Source organism: Momordica charantia, assembly GCF_013281855.1.
Source record: "Momordica charantia cultivar OHB3-1 chromosome 3 unlocalized genomic scaffold, Mcharantia_2.0 BLBB01000003.1, whole genome shotgun sequence".
Taxonomy (NCBI): Eukaryota; Viridiplantae; Streptophyta; class Magnoliopsida; order Cucurbitales; family Cucurbitaceae; genus Momordica; species Momordica charantia.
The window spans coordinates 9,560,671-9,583,973 of record NW_028275161.1 but is presented as its reverse complement, the minus strand read 5'-3'; the positions used below and the strand labels follow the sequence as shown (position 1 = coordinate 9,583,973).

General features: G+C 39.2%; 1 long non-coding RNA gene across 7 annotated transcripts; it reads left to right on the top strand.

Moving 5' to 3' along the window:
• The first annotated feature begins 8,261 nt into the window (after positions 1-8,261).
• Positions 8,262-20,191, top strand: LOC148212319 (uncharacterized). 7 transcript variants are annotated; one of them, XR_015789861.1, is made up of 5 exons: positions 8,262-8,744; positions 8,832-8,869; positions 11,026-14,463; positions 14,953-17,480; positions 19,673-20,191. It is a non-coding gene; the product is annotated as an uncharacterized LOC148212319 (long non-coding RNA). The 7 variants fall into 7 exon arrangements; XR_015789865.1 differs by lacking the exon at positions 19,673-20,191 and having other exon boundaries at positions 11,026-13,095; positions 14,180-14,463; positions 14,953-17,690; XR_015789863.1 differs by lacking the exon at positions 19,673-20,191 and having other exon boundaries at positions 11,026-13,147; positions 14,180-14,463; positions 14,953-17,690.
• The last annotated feature ends 3,112 nt before the right edge of the window (positions 20,192-23,303 follow it).

The following is a 23,303-nucleotide window of genomic DNA, read 5'->3' as shown; positions in this document are numbered from 1 at the left end:
CATCCCTTGATGGAGGTCGGCCCCTTAACTATACCGCCTGCGCCTTTCCTTGAGCACATATAGAACCGACCAGGCTTCTTAGCTATCCTTTTCGCTTCGAAGCACGCGAGGAGCTGGTCTACGTCCAACAGCTCGGCCTCCTCACTATCCCGAGCTCGTAGCCAAAAAAGGATGGCCAAAGCGAAAATGACACCCCACCCATTGGGGGCCACTTGAGCCAGAGTCAACCCAGTCCGGAAGAGAAATTCTTGGACAAAAGGGTGAAGGGGAAGTCTGAGGCCGTACTCAAACATTTTGAAGTAGAGAGTGACCCATCCCTTTAGAGGATTTTCAGCTCTCTCCCCCTCCTCCGGAAGCCTGAGGAGGATGTTCTCAGGGATAGCGAACCCCCTACGAAGGGATCCGAGGTAGTGCTCAGGTATCCTAGAAGGGTATTCCAAACCCTGACCCGAGGTGGAGGCGTCACTATCCTCCCCGTCATCAGAGAATCTAAAGTTTTCTATCTCCTCGAGCTCGGACTCTAACCTATGAGCTAAATCCTAATCGGATCCTAAGTTGCTGCTAAAAGAGGACGACATGGCAACTACGTTCGAAAGAGAAAGTGAGGGAAGAGACCGACCTACCAAGGGTTCGAGCTGCCTTCAGATCGAACTCCAAGAATTCAGGGAACGTAAGGTATGACCTGAAGGATTGGGGGCATTTATAGCCCGTCGGAAGAATTTCCCCACCGTACACGTGTAATCAACGAGCGGCTAGGATCCTCCCTAAGATCCGAAGCGTCGGAATATTTGAATATTCCGACGATAAATCTTCCGCGACGGTTATATTTTCCCACGAATAGGAAGTCGCCACGCGTCCAAAGCGAATCGAATGAACTTCTCTGCCAGGTCGAGATCGGACCAGACAGAGAGGGGGCCAATGTTTGGGGAAGAGAATACCCTGGACACGTGGAGGACCCCTATTGGTGCTCCAAGATGACTCATGAGTCATGCCTAGCTCGGACGGCCGAGATCACCACTACTGGCGTTGACAGATGCTAAGTATGAGGGCCGAGGTGAATCTGGCCGAGGTCCGACCTACCGGGAAGCTCGGTGGGGGCCGAGGCGAACTACTGTCAGCGGCGTGATTATCGGGCATAATCGTCGGTCCCGAGATTACCGGGTGTAACCGACGATTCCGAGATTACCGGGTGTATCAGTTGCGAGATTGGCGGGACTACCACCCATAAGTAGAGGACTTCACTCCACGATCAGGTACGATGATTTTTGACCTCGAACTAAACTGGGAATCCGACCTATACTGACTTGATCGTCGGAGTGCTCACCTTTTTGTGCAGGTCCGCCCAAGTATTCAGATCGGTCCGGAGGCCGAGTTCGAGCTGCAATCTGAAATACACTATTGTGCATATCTTTGCATAAACAAAGATGATGAGAGAAAGAGAAAGGTAGGAGAGGGATGAAAGCCTCAAATTTCCTCTCTTTTTGTCTGCCTTCTATGTGCCTCTATGTGTCCCTTAAATACACAAATAAAATAACAGTAACGTGCGTGAGTTGAGTAAAATCAGAGAGAAAAAAAAGGAAGGGAAAACGTAAAGCATGACACCTGTAGAACCTTGACCAAGAAAAAATCAAAGGGAGGGGAAAAAAAACTGTTAATATCAAAAATAAAATCTTTATTTTTTAATTTGTAATTTTATTAATAAAATCAAAATTTTTAAAAGAAAACTTTTTTTAAAAAAAATTTAAATTAAAACTTTAGCTTATAAACAATAATAAAGTAATCTTTTTTAATGAAGATATTTAAAAATAATAATAATAAATAAATAAAAATTAGCCGGACCAATAACGGTGTCTACACCCTTCATTAATCAAATTGCCCTCCAAAAATGCGCCAGGCGCAATTCTGCAAAAAACAGAATTGTGTTATTTTTTTCGAACTTTGACCGTATTTATCTCATATTTTTCCTAAAGTACCATAGTTTGACTTTTATGCATAAATAATCTATGTATGTTCTACTTTAAGAATATGTGATCCTTTTTGGCAAATAATAATGGGAAATGGGTAAAAAATGTGGTCAGACAGGGCTACCGACACATGTTTCTGCAGTAAAAAGTCAACCCTAACAGTATATTTGGACGATATGCTAGTCAAGAGCAAGCAGGCCAGGTAGCATTTTGTTGACTTAAGTAAGACCTTCGAGGTACTTCACAAATACCAGATGAAGCTTAATCCGGCTAAGTGCGCTTTTGGAATTTCTTTTGGAAAATTTCTCAGCATTATGGTGAATAATTGAGGAATAGAAGCCAATCTAGAGAAGATAAAAGTCGTGCTCGAAATGCAAGCACCAAATACCCTAGGTTCGTCTCTAGATCCACCGATAAGTGCCTTCCCTTCTTCAAGGTGTTGCGGAAGCAAGGGCTGTTCGAGTGGACGACCGAGTGCAAGCAGGCCTTCAACAACTTAAGTCTTACCTCTGCTTGGCTTCGTTGTTGGCAAAGCCCTTGCCAGGAGACAAGTTACAGCTATATTTAGCTATATCAGACAAAGTGGTCAGTTCGGCCTTAATCAAGTAGGAAGGTGTGAACTAGAGTCCGGTTTATTACACGAGTAAGTCTATGACCGAGGCTGAGACCAGATACCCCGAATGGAAAAAATGGCCCTCGCTCTGGTCACAGCTGCAGGACAACTCAAGCCCTACTTCCAAGCTTATACCGCATAGTAACGAATTTACCTTCGAAGCAAGTTTTTCATCATCTGGTCGGTTGATGAAGTGGGCAGTGGAGTTAAGTGAGGACGTATCCAGTTCGAACCTCGAACAACTATGGAAGGGCAAGCAGTAGCAAACTTATAGCCGAGCTCATGCCCCCACTGAATCAGACCTGTGAGTCCGACCTACCATGGACCATGCACGTTGATGGATCCTCCAATGACAAAGGATACAGTGCTAGTGTGCTCCTACTCGCGCCCAATGACATATGCTTCGAGTATGCCCTTCGCTTTAACTTTTGCACCTCAAATAACGAGGCCGAGTACAAAGCCCTGCTGGTCGGTCTTTGCATGGCCAAATGACTTGGGGCTAACCACATCCGAGTGTACAGTCTCATGGTCATGCTATTGTTAGATCCGAGTGCAGATACATGTCTGCCAGATCAAATATGTATGAGAATGTACTATAAGGGAGTACACTTAGTCATCCTCCTTACATTCCGTTGTATTCTTCTATTGCCGCTAGTCTATTATCTTACATTCACGCTTACAACAACTTTTCAAAATACTTTCAAACGTTTTCCAAAACCTTTGTCTCTAACAGTGTTTTCCAAAACCGTTTTCTCGTGAACGGAGGTGGATGTTGCGACATATAGCTATTGTGCCACCGGTTATCCGATTTCTTATTGGCTGACTTGTTAGAGGGCGGAAGAAACTGCCACACACCCGCTTTCTGAGTGCCGTTAAAGTACGATTATGACAGTTGGTATCAGAGCCTGGTTGGCTCCTCGAATATGAAAACGGTAATGATGTCTGCGACAAAGCAATTGGGCAATTCCCATGTCGACAAACTCATCAAAATTGAAGAATAGTCATTGTTCTTGACGGAAATCCCAGACAATCTTAGATGTGTGGAATCTCGGCTAGATGAGATCTTCACCAAAGCTGACGGAATTGACGTCCTGAATGCCTGTATAGATTGGCTTGCTGTACGTGAGTTGATGCTTTGGGTTGAGACCCATGAAGGCAAAACTGATAAACTTGAACGTGGCAAAAGCTCATCGAGCTCAATAGCCCACATGGAGTAGCGTGTTGGAGAACTGGACACCTCCCAAAAGACTGTTGTTTAGGTGGTCGGCGAGTTAACTAACAACTTCAAAACCGCCAATGACGACGTGAGGTCGGAGATTGCTGAATTAAGCACTAGAGTAAATCTCACTATGAGAGTAATGGGAAATCAAGCCCCAGCTGGGGGACATATTCAATTCAACAACGTGAAAGTTCCAGATCTCAAGCCCTTCTGTGGGACCCGAGATACTAAAGCTTTCGAGAACTTCATCTTGGATCTTGATTAGTATTTCTAGGCGACAAAGACTGTGAAAGAGGAATCGAAAAACACATTAGCTACTATGCATCTTGCTAACAATGTGAAGTTGTGGTTAAGAGTGAGATATATAGATGTACAAGAGGGTTGATGACCAATCGACACCTGGGAAAAACTAAAGCAGGAACTTAGATTTCAATTCTTCCCAGAAAATGTAGAGATCATTGCCCGCCGCTAACTGTGTCAATTGCGACACACATGAAATATTCAAGATTATATAGAGCAGTTTTCAGGATTGATGTTGGACATGCATGATATGTCAAAGAAAGACAAGGTCTTTGCCTTTGTGGAAGGCTTGAAACCATGGGCCAGGCTAAGTTGTATGAACAGAAAGTGTAAGATATCACTACCGCTTATGCCACAACCGAATGACTATTTGATCTTAGCAACGATACATCTCAAGAGCATTCATGGTCAACCATGGAAGAACACCATATACATTTGCAACTTGTTTTCGAGAAGCTCAAGCAGAACCAGTTGTACGTCAAGCGGGAAAAATGTTCTTTCGCTCAAGAGTGTATCAGTTTCCTAAGCATGGAAGATCAAAGCTATTCAAGAAAGGAAAGTGCCGACATCTATCATAGAGTTACACTCATTTCTTGGTCTAGCCAACTGCTATAGACGATTTGTAGATGGATTCTTGGAAAGGGCAAGACCCTTGATTGAACTACTAAAGAATAATCAATCGTGGAATTGGACTTCAGAGTGTCAAGCCGCGTTCGAGAGCTTGGAAAAGGCAATGATGGAGGGGTCGATATTGGAGATTGCAGATGTTGCAAGACCATTTGAAGTAGAAACTGATGCTTCAAACTTTGCTCTAGGAGGAGTGCTTTTCCAAGACGGCCACGCCATTGTATACGAGAGTTGGAAGTTGAATGATGCTGAAAGGAGGTATGCTACCTCCGAGAAAAAGATGTTAACAGTAGTCCACTGCTTGAGGGCCTAGAGACAATACCTCATAGTGGAGCGAACCAAGATTGTGGGCTTGCTGGAACCCCTACCAGTTCCATCGAGACCATGGGAGAGTGTGTCTCTCGACTTCATCACCCACCTACAAAAGATCGAGGAGACGATAGCGATCCTCGTGATAGTTGACAGGTTCTCTAAGTATGCAACCTTTATTCCAACTCCAAAGATGTGATCGGCCGAAATGAATGCACAGTTATTTTTTAAGAAACGTTATGAAATTATGGGGACGTCAACCATTTCAGTGGGGGAGAATGTCATGGTCATGCTCGTCCAGGGTCTGTTGCTTGTGGCCGCATGCCCATAACAATCTCTTTCCACATACTTTTATGTCATGTATTTAGTTTGGTTGTTATTTACTTTTCCTTATACTTTTGGTGGCAAGTGACTCCTTGCCACTTTGCACGTACATGAATACACTTCGCACTGTTAGGGTTGACTATTTACTACAGAAACATGTGTCGGTAGCCCTGCTTGACGACGATTTTGACCCCTTTCCCGTCATTATTTGCCAAAAAAGATTACATATTATTAAAGTAGAACATGCATAGGAAATTTTTGAAAAAAAGTCAAACTATGGTACTTTAGGAAAATATTGAGAAAAATGCAATTAAAGTTGGAAGAAAATAACAGTTTTCCGTTTTGCAAGAATTGCGAATGGCACAGTTTTGGCGGACAACTTGGGCGAAACGTGCGTTTTGATTAATAAGGGGCAAGGATGACATTTCCCATGTGTTTGAATCAAAGTATAACCATGAGTGTAAGTCAAATTGAAGTTGTTAGGTGTATCTCAACTCATTTCCACCTAAAAAAGTGGGAAGTTCAACAACTTCAAGGGCCTATATAAGCGAGTCATCCCTTCATCAGCAAATCATCCCTTCCAAGCTCATTTTCAGCCTTATTTACTTTCTCCTTCGTTGTAGAACTCGTTCTTAGGCTTTAAATTCAAGTTTTAGTTGTTATTTCCTCGTATTTTCATACTTTTGCTTCCTGTATTGCTTTTAATTCAAGTTCTATCTTTTGTTCTACATTTATTTTGTTTTTCTTACGTTATTCAGCGAGTTCACACTCCCCACACACTCGAGAGAAAAGAGGTTCAAGCTAGAACTCATTGTACGGCTCGTTTATTCGTTTTAATTCAATGAAAAATATTTCCTTTATGTTTTCATGCATTTTCTTTCCTTTAAAAATGTTCTAAATTAGTTATCAACCTTTTTGTGGAAGGCCTTAGTGAAAATGATTTGATTTTCAACACGCTCAGAATTTGCCCAGAATTGTGCCTGACACTTTTTTGGTTTGGTTTCTAAAATCTTCTCTTTACGTCTCCATTTGGACAGTGGGAACTTGAATTATACACTAAAGCCCATCCTTGAGAAGGGTGAGTTATGTAAAATAATAGGAAACCAATATGTGATGTGACTTAGACATAAGCACATAAAATATGGTCCTAGACATAGGCCCTCTGACCCATAATGCATGTGAGTTGATAATTAATCTATTGGATTGTAATCACATATAGACATATGATTTTAGGTTACCCTAGCTTTTGCGGCAACCAAAAGCGGTAGTGAAAGAGTAGAACTTAGTTTCCCAAGAAAAGCTATACGATTGCGCCTGGTGTATTTTCCCAACAAAGTGTGTTTTCCATGTTTTGCATCAAAACTAAGGTAGGGCACAAAGATGTTGAGTTTTATTAAATTGTTTGATTGTTAATACCCCAAATAACAACATTTCATCACTATTTTCTCCATAAACCACAATTGCATATTTAAACCATTCACTTCTCAAAAGCTGTTTTGAAAGCAAGAAGTCCCTCAGGATTCGACCTTGGATTACTTCCCAGTATTACTTATGACCTTGTGCGCTTGCATGAGTCTCTAATCTTTTTGAAGGTATAGAAAGTCCCAACAAGTTCTTGGCGCCGTTGTCAGGGACTTAAGTTTTCTAATCATATTCTTTTTAAGTGAATTGTTTCATGTGTGATTGTTGCATACCTCTGTCATTGGACTTAATTGTTATGTCTAGCCTTTAAAAGGAGTTTTGTATGAGCATGAGGTCTAGTTGGTTGACCTTTGATCCAGAGATTGAAAGAACCCTTAAGAGGAGAAGGCGTGAGCAGAGGTTAAGAAAACAAAGAGAAAATCAAAAAGAGAAAGAAGTTGAAGAAGAGACCATCGAGATGAATAGAAATCTACAAGATCCTCCATCTCCACAAAATTCACCTGTGAATGTAGATATAACAGGTGAAGGAGCAGCAAACCGAGTAGGATAAGTGCCTAATCTGATCCTTCTAGCAGATAACCGAGATGTAGCCATGCAGAACTATGTCACTCATGCATTCCACAACATAAATTAAGGGATAAATAATCATTTACCCAAAGCTGCAAAGTTCGAGTTTAAGTCAGTCATGTTCCAAATATTGAGACGATGCGGGGAATTGACAAACGATGATCCTTACTCCCATCTCGAATCTTTTATTGAAATAGCTAATGCATTTCAACTTCCTGGTGTCTCTGAGGATGCACTAAGACAAAAAATGTTTCATTTTCCTGTCAGGAACGGTGCAAGGACATGGCTAAATGCGTTAGAACCAAATTCTATCACCAGGTGGGCGGAACTAACGGCGAATTTTTTCCAGAGTACCATACTTTGACCAGGAACTGACCTTCGAAAAGATATTGTTTTTTCGACAAAAAGAGAACGAAGCAGTTTAGGAAGCTTGAGAGCATTTCAAGGAGTTACTCAGAAGATGCTTGAGCCATGGATTGCCTGCATGTGTCCAGATTGAGCAGTTTTATAGAGCATTGGATGTAACGTCCTGCGTTACTCAGGTCAGGTTACCCTCGAGTCCCGGGGATTCTTTCTTAAAAATTATCTTAAATTAATTTAATTGCTCTATGTCAGTTATTTTGAACTACTACGGTAATTGTTGTGAGTTGTTGGTTTTTACATATGTATTTAATTGTTGTTAACAAAAAGTTTGTTTTTCGTGGCACTTATCCTCAGTTTTTGAGCTGATTGCTTATTTCTATTAGCGGAACTAATTAAGTATAGGGAGGTGAGAACTAGAATTTTAGTCCTTTGGGTCCACGGGTCTTGTTTTCTTTCAACAAAATTATTGGTTAAGTGGGCCTTCCTAAAAGCCCAAATTTTATCCAAAGATAGGGCCATGTGTGGATTAAACAAATCCCTAAATCCCCTAACTATTTGGAAACTAAAATAAAAAGAGAAAAAGGGGAAAAGAAACCCTAACCTTCTCCACCTTCACGTGTGCCTTTCAAGGAAAACAAGGCTTCATCACCCTTGTGCAGTTTCACGACCACCGTCGGCGGCCCTCCGATGAACCCATTCTCCAACGGTCTCACCCAACGACGGCACGGCGACCCAACCCACTACAGCAGGTGTGGCGGACTGTTCGGGACAGTACCATGCAGAGGACAACATTTCCGTTCGTGACAGCGGCATGTGACGACAACCCCAACCCACGGCAGCAGGCGTGGCGGTCTATTCGGGATAGCAGCATGCAGTGGGCGGCGATTTCGTTAGTGACAGCGGCGTGCGGCGGTGACAGCAGTTTTTCTGTATTCAGCGACTACTACCCACGTCGGTTAACAGCCCGATCTACGCAACCCACGCTCCACCGAGTTAGATTTAAGCTATCTGCACATGAACAGAATAGTTTTTGGCGGTAATGAAATGTTCAAAGCACCTTAGATTTAGTTTCGATGGCTGGAAATTTCTGTTTTAATTGCTGTTTTTGTCTCTTGGTGCTCAGGTGTTGAATCAACGCGTGTTTTGGAAGCCCAGTAGTGTGTAAGTAGTACCAGGGGTGTGTGTGTGAGTGATTGTGTGCTTATTACATTGAATGAGTCCTTGCGTTGTTGGCTGCGTTAATCTAGATTCGAATGTCTATTTTCCTTAGTTTTGGCGACTTTATGTTGTTGAGTTAACTCTGGAAAAATGGATAATATTATGTTTGACAACGTTAGACTTGGTTATGCTTAAATGTTGTCTGTTGTTGTTGAGTTTTGTTAGTTGGGGTTGGTTAGAATGTTGTGAAGCATCTATTGGATTTTATGTTTCTAAGCGTGACTGCTGTGTCAATGTTTCTTAATAGAGTTCATCCCTAGTCGAGTAATATGTACAAGTTGCTGAGGATTCGTTCGAAATGAACTATGTACATAAGGCATACATTATACTTATTGATTATAATACGATGGTCTTGTTACATCTATTGTTTGGTAGAAAATGGAGTGTTGTGCTAATCGTGTGAGTAGAATGTCTGACATGATGAGAAGACTGATTGTGGTTACTATTGTCTAGTTATAAGAATGTTGGATTTTCCTTGTTGTGGAGGTTTTGTGACTAGCAGGATGTGATATCGTGAGCTGTAACCCCTGTTGAAAACTAGGAGTCAGAACGTCAGTGTTGGTTTCTTACGGATAGGATATTGGATGAGTGTTAAGGCCCCGTGAGTAGAAGGTCGGGGTCTGATACGTCTCTGTAGGGTGTCGATGCTCCGGGTACAAAAGTCGGGGGTCGATACACCAGTTTTGGTGGAGAGGAGTGTCGAGGCTTCGGGTACAAAGGGTCGGGGGTCGGCATGATGAGACTAATTGAGGCTAAGTATTGGGTCTTTACGTGGTGGTAGCCAAGGACCAATACGTTAAGTAGTCATCGGGGACCTTCAAGAAAAATGTCAAGGACCGATGTACAGTCCAAGACCTTGGGGATAAATGGCAAGGTCGAACACCAAGCTTTGGAAGAGAGATGTCGGTACCTTAGGGATAAATATCAAGGATCGACACGCCTTGAAAAGCTAGAGTTGGAGAACTAACTCAGGGTTTAGTACTAGTGGTTTGTTGAGGGGGGTTAAAGACTAGTGGGTCGTGCAAATCAAAGTCACGAGAGTCCTGAAGTTTGGTTGACGTGTTGAAATGTCAATTTACTGTTAATAGATTTTTGATATTTGTTTCTTTAATTATTGAGTATAATGCCACCGTGATTGTGAGCATGTTGTTTGGTGAATGTTTGGTGAGGGCTCCTTACGGAGTATTTTATATACTCACCCCCCCTCTACGTTGATTATTTCAGGTGTAAACAAGACCCTCGGCCGTGGTGATGACGTGGAGGAGGTTTGACCGAGGAGGGACCACTAGATGCGTTTTTGTCTAGAATAGCTGGGTTGTGGTTTCATTGCTAGTAGCGTTAGAGACTTATTGCTAGTGCCGTACTAGGTTTTGGTTGATTCATGGGACGTTCTCCCTTATTTCATACTTTTTTGGACGAGTTGTTCTTTGTGCTGATTATTTTTAGTATTTGGACTTATGGTGTATTTTGGATTGCAGAAACGAATAACTGTGCTTTTCTTATTTGGATTATCAGCCACTGAGGCAAATATACGTTTCTAGGATTCGTTGCTTTCTTTATTTGGGTTATTAGTCACTGAGACAAATATGCGTTTCTAGGATTCGGTTGTGATAGACATACCACGGGCCTTTTGCTTATGTTTCTTAAATGAAAAAGAAGTGGTGAATAGTTATTATGGCAACGACACCCCATTCTTCGTAGTGAAATTGGGGGCGTTACATTGGATCGTTCATCAAGAATGATGTTAAACACCGCAGCTAATGGCTCACTGTTAGAAAAGTCGGTTAATGAGATCGTTGACATTTTGAACAAGATGACAGAAATTAATGACCAAAAAGTGATAGGAAGGTCATTTCCAAAGAAGCAAGTATCAGCCAGAGTCTTTGAGTTAGACACAGTAGCCTCAATGCAAGCCCAAATAGCGGCTATGAACCAAATGTTAAAACAACTGATAATGGAGAAGGAGACCAAATCCGCCACTTCAGCAATTCTTTAACCCTCTCCTATTTTACAAATTTTAGATCTATCTTGTGTTGATTGTGGTGATAACCACTTATATGTGAATTGTCCAGCTAATCCAGCATCTATTTTCTATGTAGGTAAAGGTGCCCAGTGAAATTTCAATCCGTATTCAAACACTTACAAACCTGGATGGAGGCACCATCTAAACTGTACTTGGAGTAACCAAGCAAAACTGTACTCTTCCTGATTTTCCTACTTAACCTGCGTTGCCGCCACAACAATACAATCAACAAACATCTCAAAATAACACTCAGCAAGCTGGTAGCAATGCAAGCTTGGAGGCCATGATGAAGGAATACATGACAAGGAATGATGCTCCATTGAGAAGCTTGGAGATGAAAGTGGGGCAGATAGCGCATAACCTAAAATCTAGACCCTAAGGTACACTACCAGGACACACGGAGAATCTGAAGGGAGATTGTAAAGGTAATGAGTAGTATAAGGCGATCATCATGTGAAGCGGATTGAGTTATGACGGACCTTCACTTCCAAATGATGGAACCGATGTGGCTACACCTGTTCCTGCATCCACCTCCACTCCACAACCAGAAAAGAAAGCAGAACCCATAAGTTTAGAAGAGAAAGGTAAAAAGGGAGACAAAGGTAAGCAAGTAGTGCCTTGCACTACTCTACAGGTAGGTAATATTAAGATCCCTCCACCTTTCCTCCAAAGACTAGTTAAGAAAAATCAGGATAGTCATTTTAAGAAGTTCTTTGAGATTCTAAAATAGTTGCATATAAACATATATCTCATGGATGCCTTTGAGCAAATACCTAACTATACCATGTTTTTGAATTATATTATATCTAGGCGTAAGAAGTTAGGAGAACATTAGACGGTAGCCTTAACAAAGTGGAGTAGTGATGATTTAGGGAATCCATTGCTAGTTAAATGTAAGGACCCAGGTAGTTTTACAATCCCTTGCTCAATAGGTGGTAAGAACTTAGGAAGAGCATTGTGTGACATAGGAGCAAGCATTAACCTTATGCCTCTTTCAGTCTTTAAAGAATTGAATATAGGAGAAACTCGTCCTACTACTGTCACTTTGCAACTGGCTGATAGGTCCATTAAGAAACTGGAGGGAAAATAGAAGATGTGCTTGTTAAGGTTGATAAGTTTATTTTGCTCGTCGATTTCATCATTTTGGATTGTGAAGCAGATCTTAAGGTGTCGATCATTCTTAGGAGGACATTTTTAGCAACTGGAGACACGATATTCAATGTTCGGAAAGGAGAGATCACTGTGAAGGTCAATGATGAACAAGTCACCTTCAATGTCCTTGATGCAATGCGGCTCCCGGATGAAGTCGAGGATTGCTTTGCAATAGGGGCAATCATGGAGGAACTCAAGGAGATGATTGTGGAAGACTTAGAAACAGATTTGGAGCCCGTAGAAGAAGAAGCAAAAATTGCACCTGAGTATTTTGCCACAGTATGAGTATTTTGAGTTATTGCAGCCGACAATAGCTCATTTGAAAGCCGTGCAACCTTCCATCATTGCACCTCTAAAATTGGAGAAGAAACCTCTACCCTCTCATTTAAAATATGCTTATTTCGGTTTAAACAATACTTTATCGGTTTTCATTTCTTCGTATTTGTCTGATAAACATGAATCTTTGCTTTTGTAGGTTTTATCTAAGTACAAGAGGGCTATTGGATGGACCATAGCGGACATAAGAGAAATTAGCCCTACTTTTTGCATGCATAAAATCATCATAGAAGAAAAAACCACCAATTCTATTGAGAGCCAAAGGAGGCTTTACCCCAAAATGAAAGAGGTGGTCAAGAAGGAGATCATAAAATGGTTAGATGTTGGGGTGATTTACCCCATTTCAGATAGCAGTTGGGTTAGCCCGATTCAATGCGTTCCCAATAAGGATAGTATGATGGTGATTACCAATGATGACAACGAGTTGATCCCGACAAGGAAGGTGACTGGTTGGAGAGTGTGTATGGAATACAGTCGCCTAAATAAGGTAACTTGAAAATACCATTTTCCAGTACTCTTTATTGACCAAATGCTTGATCGTCTTGCAGGGAAGGAGTGTTATTGCTTCCTAGACGGGTATTCGGGTTACAACTAGAGAAGACGACTTTCACGTGTCCTTACGGGACATTTGCATTCCGGAGGATGTCGTTCGGTCCTTGTAAGGCTCCCGCCACCTTCTAGAGATGCATGACCGCTATTTTTCTGACAAGGTTGAAATATTTATGGATGATTTTTATGTGTTTTGTGAGTCGTTTGAAGTTTGTTTAGAGAATTTAGAAAATGTTTTAAAAAGGTGTGAATAGACTAACCTTGTTCTTAATTGGGAGAAGTGCCATTTTATGTTACATAAAGGTATAGTCCTAGGTTATAGAATTTCAGAAAAAGGAATTGAAGTCGATAGGGCCAAGATAGACTTCATTGCCAAATTACCCTCTTCCACTACTGTAAAAGGTGTTAGAAGTTTCTTTGGACACGCGGGTTTCTACTGCCATTTTATAAAAGATTTTGTGAAAATTTATAAACCTTTATATCAGTTGTTAGAGGTGGATCGACCCTTTGATTTTGATGAACATTGTTTGAAAGTTTTTGAGACAATTAAAGATGCACTTAGCTCAGCACCTATCATAATTGAACCCGATTCGAACTTGCCATTTGAACTAATGTGTGATGCAAGTGATTTTGCCGTAGGTGCGATGTTGGGTCAATAGAAAGGTAAAGTTCTTCATTCTGTTTATTATGCAATTAAAACCTTGAATAGTAGTCAGTTAAACTATATTGTGACTGAGAAAGAGCTTTTAGTTGTTGTGTTCGCATTTGATAAATTTTGTTCATATTTGATTGGGACTAAGGTGATAGTCTTTACAGATCACTCTGCATTAAAATACTTGTTTGCTATAAAAGAAGCTAAGCCTAGGTTAATTAGATTGATATTATTACTACAAGAGTTTGATCTAGAGATAAGTGATAGGAAAGGAAAAAAACCAAGTAGTAGATCATTTGTCTAGGCTAGAGTCTTCTTTTCAGCATGATGGTTGTGAAATTAAAGAGCATTTTGTGGATGAGCATCTGTTAGCTATTTCTAAAGTTCCTTGGTATGCTGATTATGCGAACTATCCGGTTAGCAATATAATTCCTAATGATTTGAGTAAGCACCAGATAAAAAAGTTCTTTCATGAGGTTAGGTTTTATAGATGGGATGAACCTTTCTTGTTTGAATAGGGACCTAACAATATTCTTTGCAGGTGTGTTGCTGAGCATAAATAGAAGAAGATTCTAGAGGCGTGCCACAAATCACCATATGGTGGACATTTTGCTGGACGTAAAACTGCAACAAAGGTCCTCCAAAGTGGTTTATTTTGGTCGTCCCTATTTCGAGAGGCTCATATATTTGCTTGAGGTTGTGACCGCTTTTAAAGATAAGGTAACTTGACACGGAAACATGAGATGCCATTAAACCCAATATTGGAAGTAGAGTTATTCGATGTTTGGGGCATCGACTTCATGGGTCCGTTTCCACCTTCATTTGGTAAGAATTACATTCTCTTGGGTATTGACTATGTTTCCAAATGGGTTGAGGCTTTGGCTGCCCCGACTAATGATGCCAAGATAGTTTCTCTATTCTTGCAAAAGTTCATTTTCACTAGATATGATACACCTAGATGCCTGATTAGTGATGAGGGCACACACTTTTTAAATAGAGCGGTAAGTAATTTGTTAAAAAAGTATAACATTTATGATAAGATTACTACTGCATATCACTCTCAAACTAATGGATTAGCGGAAGTATCAAATAGAGCAATAAAGTCAATTTTAGAGAAGTCTGTGAATGTGAATAGGAAGGATTGCGCTATTAAACTTGACGATGCTTTGTGGGCTTATAAAACTGCTTATAGAACTCCATTAGGCATGTCCCATTATCGCATCGTTTTTGGTAAAGCATGACATCTTCCATGTGAATTAGAGCATAGAGCATTTTGGACTACGCGGAAATTAATTTTTTATTATGTTGATGCAGGTGAAGCAAGATTGCTACAGTTACATGAGTTGGATGAGTTTCGTCAGTTTTCGTATGAGAATGCTAAGATGTATAAAGAACAAACTAAAAAGTGACACGATAAGAAAATAATGGATAAGAATTTGGAACCTGGAGACTCAGTTTTGTTGTTCAATTCTAGATTAAGGTTGTTTCCAAGTAAGCTTAAGTCTAGATGGTGGGGCCGGTTTGTAGTTGAACATGTTTATTTACATGGAGCTGTGGATTTAAGTGATTCGAAAGGTAATATTTTTAAGGTAAATCGGCATCGAGTTAAGAAATACTTTGGTGAGCATATTGCCAGAGGCAAAACCTCTGTATTTGTTAAAGATCCATGAAAAAAACAGCGAAAACAGTCCCTCGGTCGGTGTTGTGGGCTTTTTTTTTTGTAGATTCCAAATCTATTTTTTGTTTTTGCATTTGAATTTTCCAGGATCAAGATCTTACCCATGTTAACAATCGATTTTTCAATTTTGGGCTTGATTTCCGTGGGCTTTATTTGGGTTATGTTTTAATTGGGATTTCGGTTATTTTGAAATCAAAAGAGACCCAATTCTAAACCTTATTATGTTGATAATATGTTTTTAAACATAAAATAAAAAGCCTAAAGTTTTCAAAATCCTTCCCATTTGCAATTTCTACCTCATCTCCATCACTTGTTTTCAAATCTTCTCTCAAGAAATCTTCAAGAATCCCAAGTTTTTCTCACCCCCCCTTTCTTTTTCATTGGACGAATTTTTGTGTTCATCGTGAAGCAAAAGTTCAAGAGCCATGGAAGGATCCTCCTCCTCCAAGCCATGCGACAAGGAGAAGGGGAAGAAGAAGGTGTTGTTGCCGCCACCAACTAAACCGAGTATGATTCATCTTGAACCTCCTAGAATTTCTCATGAAAAGCTATTTTTTGATCCTAGGGAACAAAAAAGAAGATATGAGGAAGCCTTAAGAATGAACCCTAGAAGGAATCTATCCATAGGTGGTGCAAATTCTAAAAAAATTAATGTGGAATTGCATGATGCTAGGGTTAATAAAGAAGTTCATAGTGAGAAGAAATTAAGGGAAGTTAGTGCGGTCTATCCTTGAAAAAATTAATCCTTTGAGGAAAAATGTGCTGCTTTGGATGAGAAAATTGCTAGACTTAATGAGATGGTGGACATTGAAAATAAAAAGAATGAAATTAGGGATAAGGACAATGACGACATTTGTGCTAAGATTGAAAAACTAAACGTAAAATGGCAATAATTCGTGGAAAACTCAAGGAGTGTGAGTGAGGAGATTCAACTTGACTTAAATAGTATGAGTATGCGTCGTTGGTTGAATTATTTTCAAGATAACACCATTTCCGAATCTTTAGAAGTATCTATCCCTCCCTCTATTTCCACTACTATTGCTATGAATGTTGAAGGTCAAGAACAGGTTAGTGGAGACTCGGAACATGACACGAAGCCCTTAGAGCATTCGTATTCGGCCACGATTGAAATTCACTGCCAAATTGCGCTAGGCGCAATTTTGGAGGATACTCCACCAGCCACTCTACAAGGTATTTTGTCTCCATATTTTCCAGATCATATATTGACTAAAAAGCCCTAGTGTTTTATGATTCAGAGTGGGAAAGGACAACGTCCAAAATTGCTTAAGTTTTGGTGCCTCTGAATGAAGCGAGGGGAGAAGATCCATTGGAGGATAATGGAAACAGTGGAGTAGCACAAGAAAGATTGAATGTTGAGGGAGAGGATAAAGATCTTGGAGAATTACCCCAAGAAGTGCATGGAGATTAGTTTAAGGAGGAAGAAGAAAATGATGATATCTCTTAATATGAAGTGATAGTACGAACTCCGGTGCACGAATCTCGGCAAGATGATTAGGAGTCCCCTGCACAAGAACAAGAAGGAACATCTGGTCTTGTGGATGTCTCTAATGAGGCCATGGAGGAATCATCTTCCTCTTCTTCTAAAGGTAAGTCCTCTTCTTTATCATTTTTGAATGTTTATGACCCCAACTTTGTTGCTACTGTAAAAACCTCAGAGGAGGAGGTGTGCTTGTCCTAAGTGATGAAGAAAACATGAAAGAAGAAAAATGTTGCAGAAATTGCACCTGGCGTAATTTCCAGGTCGAGGACTCGAGCCGTTGTAGCATGTTTGGCTGCCCAAAAAGAGACCGAAGCTGGTCCATCTAAAAAAGCCAAGAAGGCTAAGGTGCCAAGAGGGGCAGAAGAGCCACTTTAGGAGGCTAACGAAGAAGAGCTCGATTCTACCGAACAAACACCATCAAGAGTCAAACAGGTGAGATTGGAGGTAAAGAGGCCCGACTTCACAGCACGTGATATCCTAGTTGAAAGGGGTTTTGATGAAGCACAAGAGCCCATCCCATAATATGTTAAGAGAAGGCTTGTGGATAATGGTTAGAAGACGTTGTTTGCCCCAACTACACGTGTATCTGAGGCCTTGGTGAAGCAATTTTATGCTACCATCAACCCGAACCGATGCAACGTTGTGAGAGTATGGTGTAAAGTGGTAAAATTCTTACCTTCCATTATTAACATTCACTATGGTTTATTTGATGTCTTTAATTCAATAGGTAAAGAAATTTTGATCCATCCATCGGACGAGCAAGTGGATGAGACGTGTTGACTTATTTGTAGACCACATAAGATTTGGACCAACAACGGGGAAACTTTCCTTAAAGTCCCTTGACATCAATGAACAAGCAACGGTTTTCATGTATATGGTGAAGAACTGGTTGATCCCGACGTCTCACGTGTTGGAAAAAATTAAATAAACCCAAATTCATGATTATTCTAAAACAAAAGCCAGAAAATTCCAGAACAATCAATGCCAAGGATCTAAGCATGGAAGAAAACCAAAATCTATAAAGAGATTAGAATTACCTGAAACCATTAGATAGATTGACCACGATCTACAAGAAGTTGTGGTTTGTGGTCTTCCTCAACTATGCAACCCAGACCAAATATGGGCAGTACTCTCTGTTTGATGGGGAACAGGAGGCTCAAGAAACATAGTGTATTGGGGACCATAACCATATATTTATAGGTTAATCCTAGGGTTTCCCATAATCCCTAGATTAATGGGCTGGTTTCTACTCAACAAGCCACACCACTAAATGGGAAATCATGGGCCCATCATTAAGATCACTTGTATGCCCATTAAATAGCCCAAATATAATTGCTCTTTAATTTGTTACCCACATATGAATTAATTATTAAATTAATTCCAACAATCTCCCACTTGGGTAACAATTTTCTTTATTAGAAATTATATTAATTTAGTTATTTAGTGCACATCTCAAAAACTTCCCTTTAATAACAATCCGGTCCATCTCTTATATCGATGAAGAACCAAAGCGGCTGTTGTCACATGTATAATCACGACTCAACCTTCAATGATCATCACACCAAATATACTCAATGACATGGATTAAGTGTGGAAGAGTGGCATGAGAATTACATGTAATGTGATCTAAACATGTCTATTCTCAATTGGTCCAACTTTATTCTTTAAAGAGATCCAAATTTATGCTTTCTAGCTTTATGTTAAACTACATTTAGAAAGAAAATCATTCAGAGTAACAAAATAAATCATCTTCTTTATCCTGCATAAAAGAAAAACAACATGTCTAATTTAAGAAAATACAAACTCCCACTCAACCGACATACCATAATTTTTACATCTATATGACCATTATGCTCGTAAAACTTTTGTGAAAATTCTTAATGAGCGGATCCGCAATGATGGAGTTGCATTTCTTTAAACAAAAAAACTCTGAATTTTCTTTATCAACTAAAACTTAAATATTCATACAAAAGCTTTTGTTGCTGTAATATGGAAAAATACAAATCTTTGTCAAAATAAACTAATGACAAAATTTGATAACCATATTCTTAAGTTCGTTGCCACATACAAAATGCTATAAACACAAACTTTAGTGGTGAAAGGGACTAAAGTGACTTTCTACCACGAGATAGTAGTATCCTTTAACATATTCGTGAATATAGCCTGAAAGGTGAATCTAAATGACAACTCAAATTATCAAAATCAAATAGCCTTATGATCTCTAATTAATATGATTATGATGAGTGAGCATGCAACTTTTTTTTTAACACCTTATAACTCTTTAGATCCAATTAAGAGTTATCAAAAATTGTCTTCCATTCTTGATATGAATACTGCAACGGAAGCATATAAACTTCAAGCATGAATTTTTTTAATTTTACTTTATTATTCAAGAGACCTCTATTGACAGTGAGTTTATCCTCACTAGTGATTCAATATCCCCTAGTGCATAAATCTTTATGCTAGAAAACTTGCAATACCTTTCAACATAGTTCTTTTGTGAATTTTCAATGTTACTTGAGATTGATCTTACAATATCATTTCACAATATAAAAGAGATATGTTCATGCAAGTTTTCATCCTCTAAAAAGACATTTATTATGTCGCAGGCATATTACACTAGGTAAATAAATTTACTCCCACTAAACCTGTAATTCATAATTATTACTCCTATTACCTTCCGATATTACATATGATAATATCAATCTGTAATGAAAATTATGAAATTGCAGATATTAATGAATGAAATTGAGTTCAACTTTGGGGAACTCATAAGAAATGAGATTCAGAGTTGCTCGGAGAAAATGGTAGGTCCCCTTATTTTTCATGGACTAATAATTGAGTTATGCTTGCAGGCGGGAGTGGAGGCTGATGATGCAGATGTAGTGACACACAAGAAGCCGGTCACATCCTTAAGGAGAGTTCTGGGATATTAGATTGTTCGAGAGGAAGACTCTCCCAACGCCACCGCGGATCTTGAGACCCGAGGAGTGGTAACTAGGGAGCAATACGACGAGCTAAGACACAAGTACGACCTTCTTTTGGCTACTCAATGTGCCATATATGAGTTCCTTAAGAAGATATACGATGATGAAGCACCTTCTTTCCCCGATGAGCTTACGGCCGACTTTCCATCTTCTTCCCGTCTTCCTACCGATTCCACCGGCGATGAATCTTCAGATGGTGATTAGAGGAGCATCTCCCTCTCTTTGCTTTGATATTTGGATCTTGATTTTATATGTTAGGTTGTTTAGTTTAGTTTGCATGTTATGTTGTGTAGGTTGCTTTTGTGTTTATAGTTTGCATGATAGGTTGTTTAGCTTAGTTTTTGTTCTAGGTTAGTTGTTGGGATGTTATGCTGTTAGGAATGTTTATAAAGTGGGTTTTTGCATATATTTAAAGTTCAAGCGTGCATGCTTCCTTGTTCTAGCTACTAGCTTGTCCTTAGCTTTTTCTTTTCAAAACTCTCAACATGTTCATCTTTTTAATAAAATGCTTTCCTTTGTTCTTTGTTTTTGTTTCATATCGATGAGGTTAATTAAGGGCATGAATAGGTTTGATTTCCTAGTTTTCTAAACAAGCCATAAGTTATTTTCCATTTTTTTATTTTGGTCATAAAACTGTGTTCTGCTTCTTTTTGGTTTGAAACCTCAACTTTTCATTGATTTGGAAGTCCCTGTTCTTTTTGTGTCAAAATTTTACATGTTTCAAAATTTCTTTCCCCAACGAGGACACTGTTTTCCTTAAGTTTAGGGGGACAGTGTGTGTCTTTTTGTTTTAGAAAGAAAATGCTTTTTACATTTCGAAAAAGAGTCAGAAATAAAATGCATGCAATAAAAAGAGTCTTACGCAAAAAAAGTCATATGCAAGAAAATTTTTCGAAAGAGTATGAAAAAAGGGTCCAAAATAAGAAAAAAAAAAGTTAAAAAAAGAGTCTTGAGAGAAAATAAGAGTGAGGGAAAGAATAGACAATAAAAGTGAGAGAATGACAAGAGTGGTATGAAACATGAGCAGCAAGAAAACACACTTACTTTTTCGCGAATCCCCACTTTAGACATTCATTTTCTTTAAATGGGTGGCGTTAGCATCTTGGAAGGTAGTTGCCTACATATTAAGGTGACTTCATGAAAACCATTTTCGACATCATTCTATGCCAGGTTGCTACCTAACGAGTTTCAATGAGTGGCTGTGGTTTGAAACCGATGTTAGTGAAGGGATGTGAATCCCGGAGCGGAAGCGGATCTTCGTTACTGATTTTCGGGATACAATATTGAAATTAAAAGAAGGAAAATGCAGGGGAAATCAAATACCTTTGAAGAACTTTTCTTCTACGGTTTCCCACGAACACCACCACTACGTCTTCCTCGCTATTCTCTTGGGTTTCGGGATCGTGCTTGTGGTAGCACCTTGATCGAAGAGAGAGAGAGATTGAGAGAATTTTTGAGAGAAAATGCTGGGAGTTTTTTTCCTTTTCTATTCTGTAAAAAACTTGCTCTTCCCATTCTCCAACACTTGAAGAAGAAGAAGGGTGACGTAGGGTAACTCCCCACGTCACAAAACCTCCCACTCCCCTGCAATTTTGCAGGGGAGTTGAATAATAATACATATTATTATTATTATATTAATATTAATAATATATATATAATAATTAAAATATAAAAAAATAATTTATTAATTAATCATATTAATTAATAAATATTTATTAATTATTAATCCAATTAATAATTAATTAACATATATATATTAAACAAATAAATAATTAACACTTAATTATTTATCATAAAAATAAAATCATATTCTATAACATTTCTCTGATATAACCTATAGTTCTAATGTACATCTTATGCACATTATTTTTAACCTATAGTTTTAACATGAATCTTATTCAGATTAATTTTATTTGAATCTCATTCAAATAATTTCTCTCATAATATATAGTTTTAATTTATAATTAACTATATATTGTAATGTATCAATATACATATAATCCCTTAAGTAATTTGAACATTTCAAATTCTTCCAAAAACTTGATCCTCGTTTTACCCGTTATGAGCTAGCAAAGGGACCTAATGGACCTACAGATCAGAAGCTTCAACGATGCAAGATTAATCGGTCAAACTCATTGACCGAGTTAATCAAGATTCGTTAACTACGAGTCATTCCACTAAAGACCCGCAGTTGCACTCTTCTCACCGCAGAACGTTTTCGTGTCCACGGATATACGACCATTAATGACAAGTCAATACTTCACGAGTGCTCGTAACTCAAGTTCGGTCAAATTATCGTTTTACATCTGAGTTACATCTTACTCCTTAAACACCACTACTCCTCTAATGAACAACCCGGTTATGGTCCAACCAATAACTGGAAGTCTCTCTTGGCCAATGAGAGGGTGGGGCCCCTTGTTCAAGTTCCGGAGTCAGCATTTAAGGGAACACTCATCTACTTTCCTAAAGTCGGGGAGGAGTGAATTCCATCTTGTGAAGTTATGTTCCCAGCTCCCCACTCGGTCTCGTCCCCAAAATGGTAGGATTGTTGAGTCGGCGACTCGGGCCACTCTTACCCATACAGATCAATGGACGAGCCCCCACGGGCAGGAGTCCATAACTCACTCAGGATTGAGAATGAGTTGCCTGGTCATCCTAAGAAATAACAATCTATTAGTTAACGGTGTTACATCTAAACATTGTCTATTTCGCGGTCCGGTCTTATACAAACTCATTGTACAGGATACCCTCACTCGCATGTCTCCACACGAACGACCTTGATCGAGTCGTCTATAACATTTACAGAGTGGGTCGTATCCATAGTGTTGCCAGGATAAGGTACCCAGCCTTATCCATATACTATAGACCCTTTAGATTATTCACGGGATATTATCCATTCATATATCAGGGGTATATCAAATATATACTTCGTATATCAAATATATACCCAGTATATATACTGTCCTGCTTACATTCAAATAACCTTGGATGTTTAGTTTATTGGATTTGGACAATGCAATGCAATGTTTCAACAACAAATTTATTAATAAAACTTTATTGAATATACATTTGTTTTTACATAATACAAACTACGAGTTTAGGACAACACACCCAACAGTTAGTGTGTTGGAAACCTTAGAGGCTAATAGACGGTCCACGTGTCTTTTTGATGTAAAACGTTTTGAATCAAAATGGAACTGTGCATATTCCTTGGTTTTGAAAAGCTTTGTGTTTTAGAAAAGAAAAGGATTTAGAATCATTTTTATTTCGAAACAAATGATGGTTTATGGTTTATTGCGTTGAGATTAAATTTAGGACGTTTAACTTGTGGAGCTTTTCCTGAGACGTATATGATTCATTTACTTAGGGCATTTGGATTATTGCTCAATCATATTTCTAGCATATTGATTATTTCAGATTGGTTATTGTTGTTTTTGCTTGAGGACAAGCAAAGGGCTAAGTTTGGGGATGTGTTAGGGTTGATTTTTTAATGCAGAAA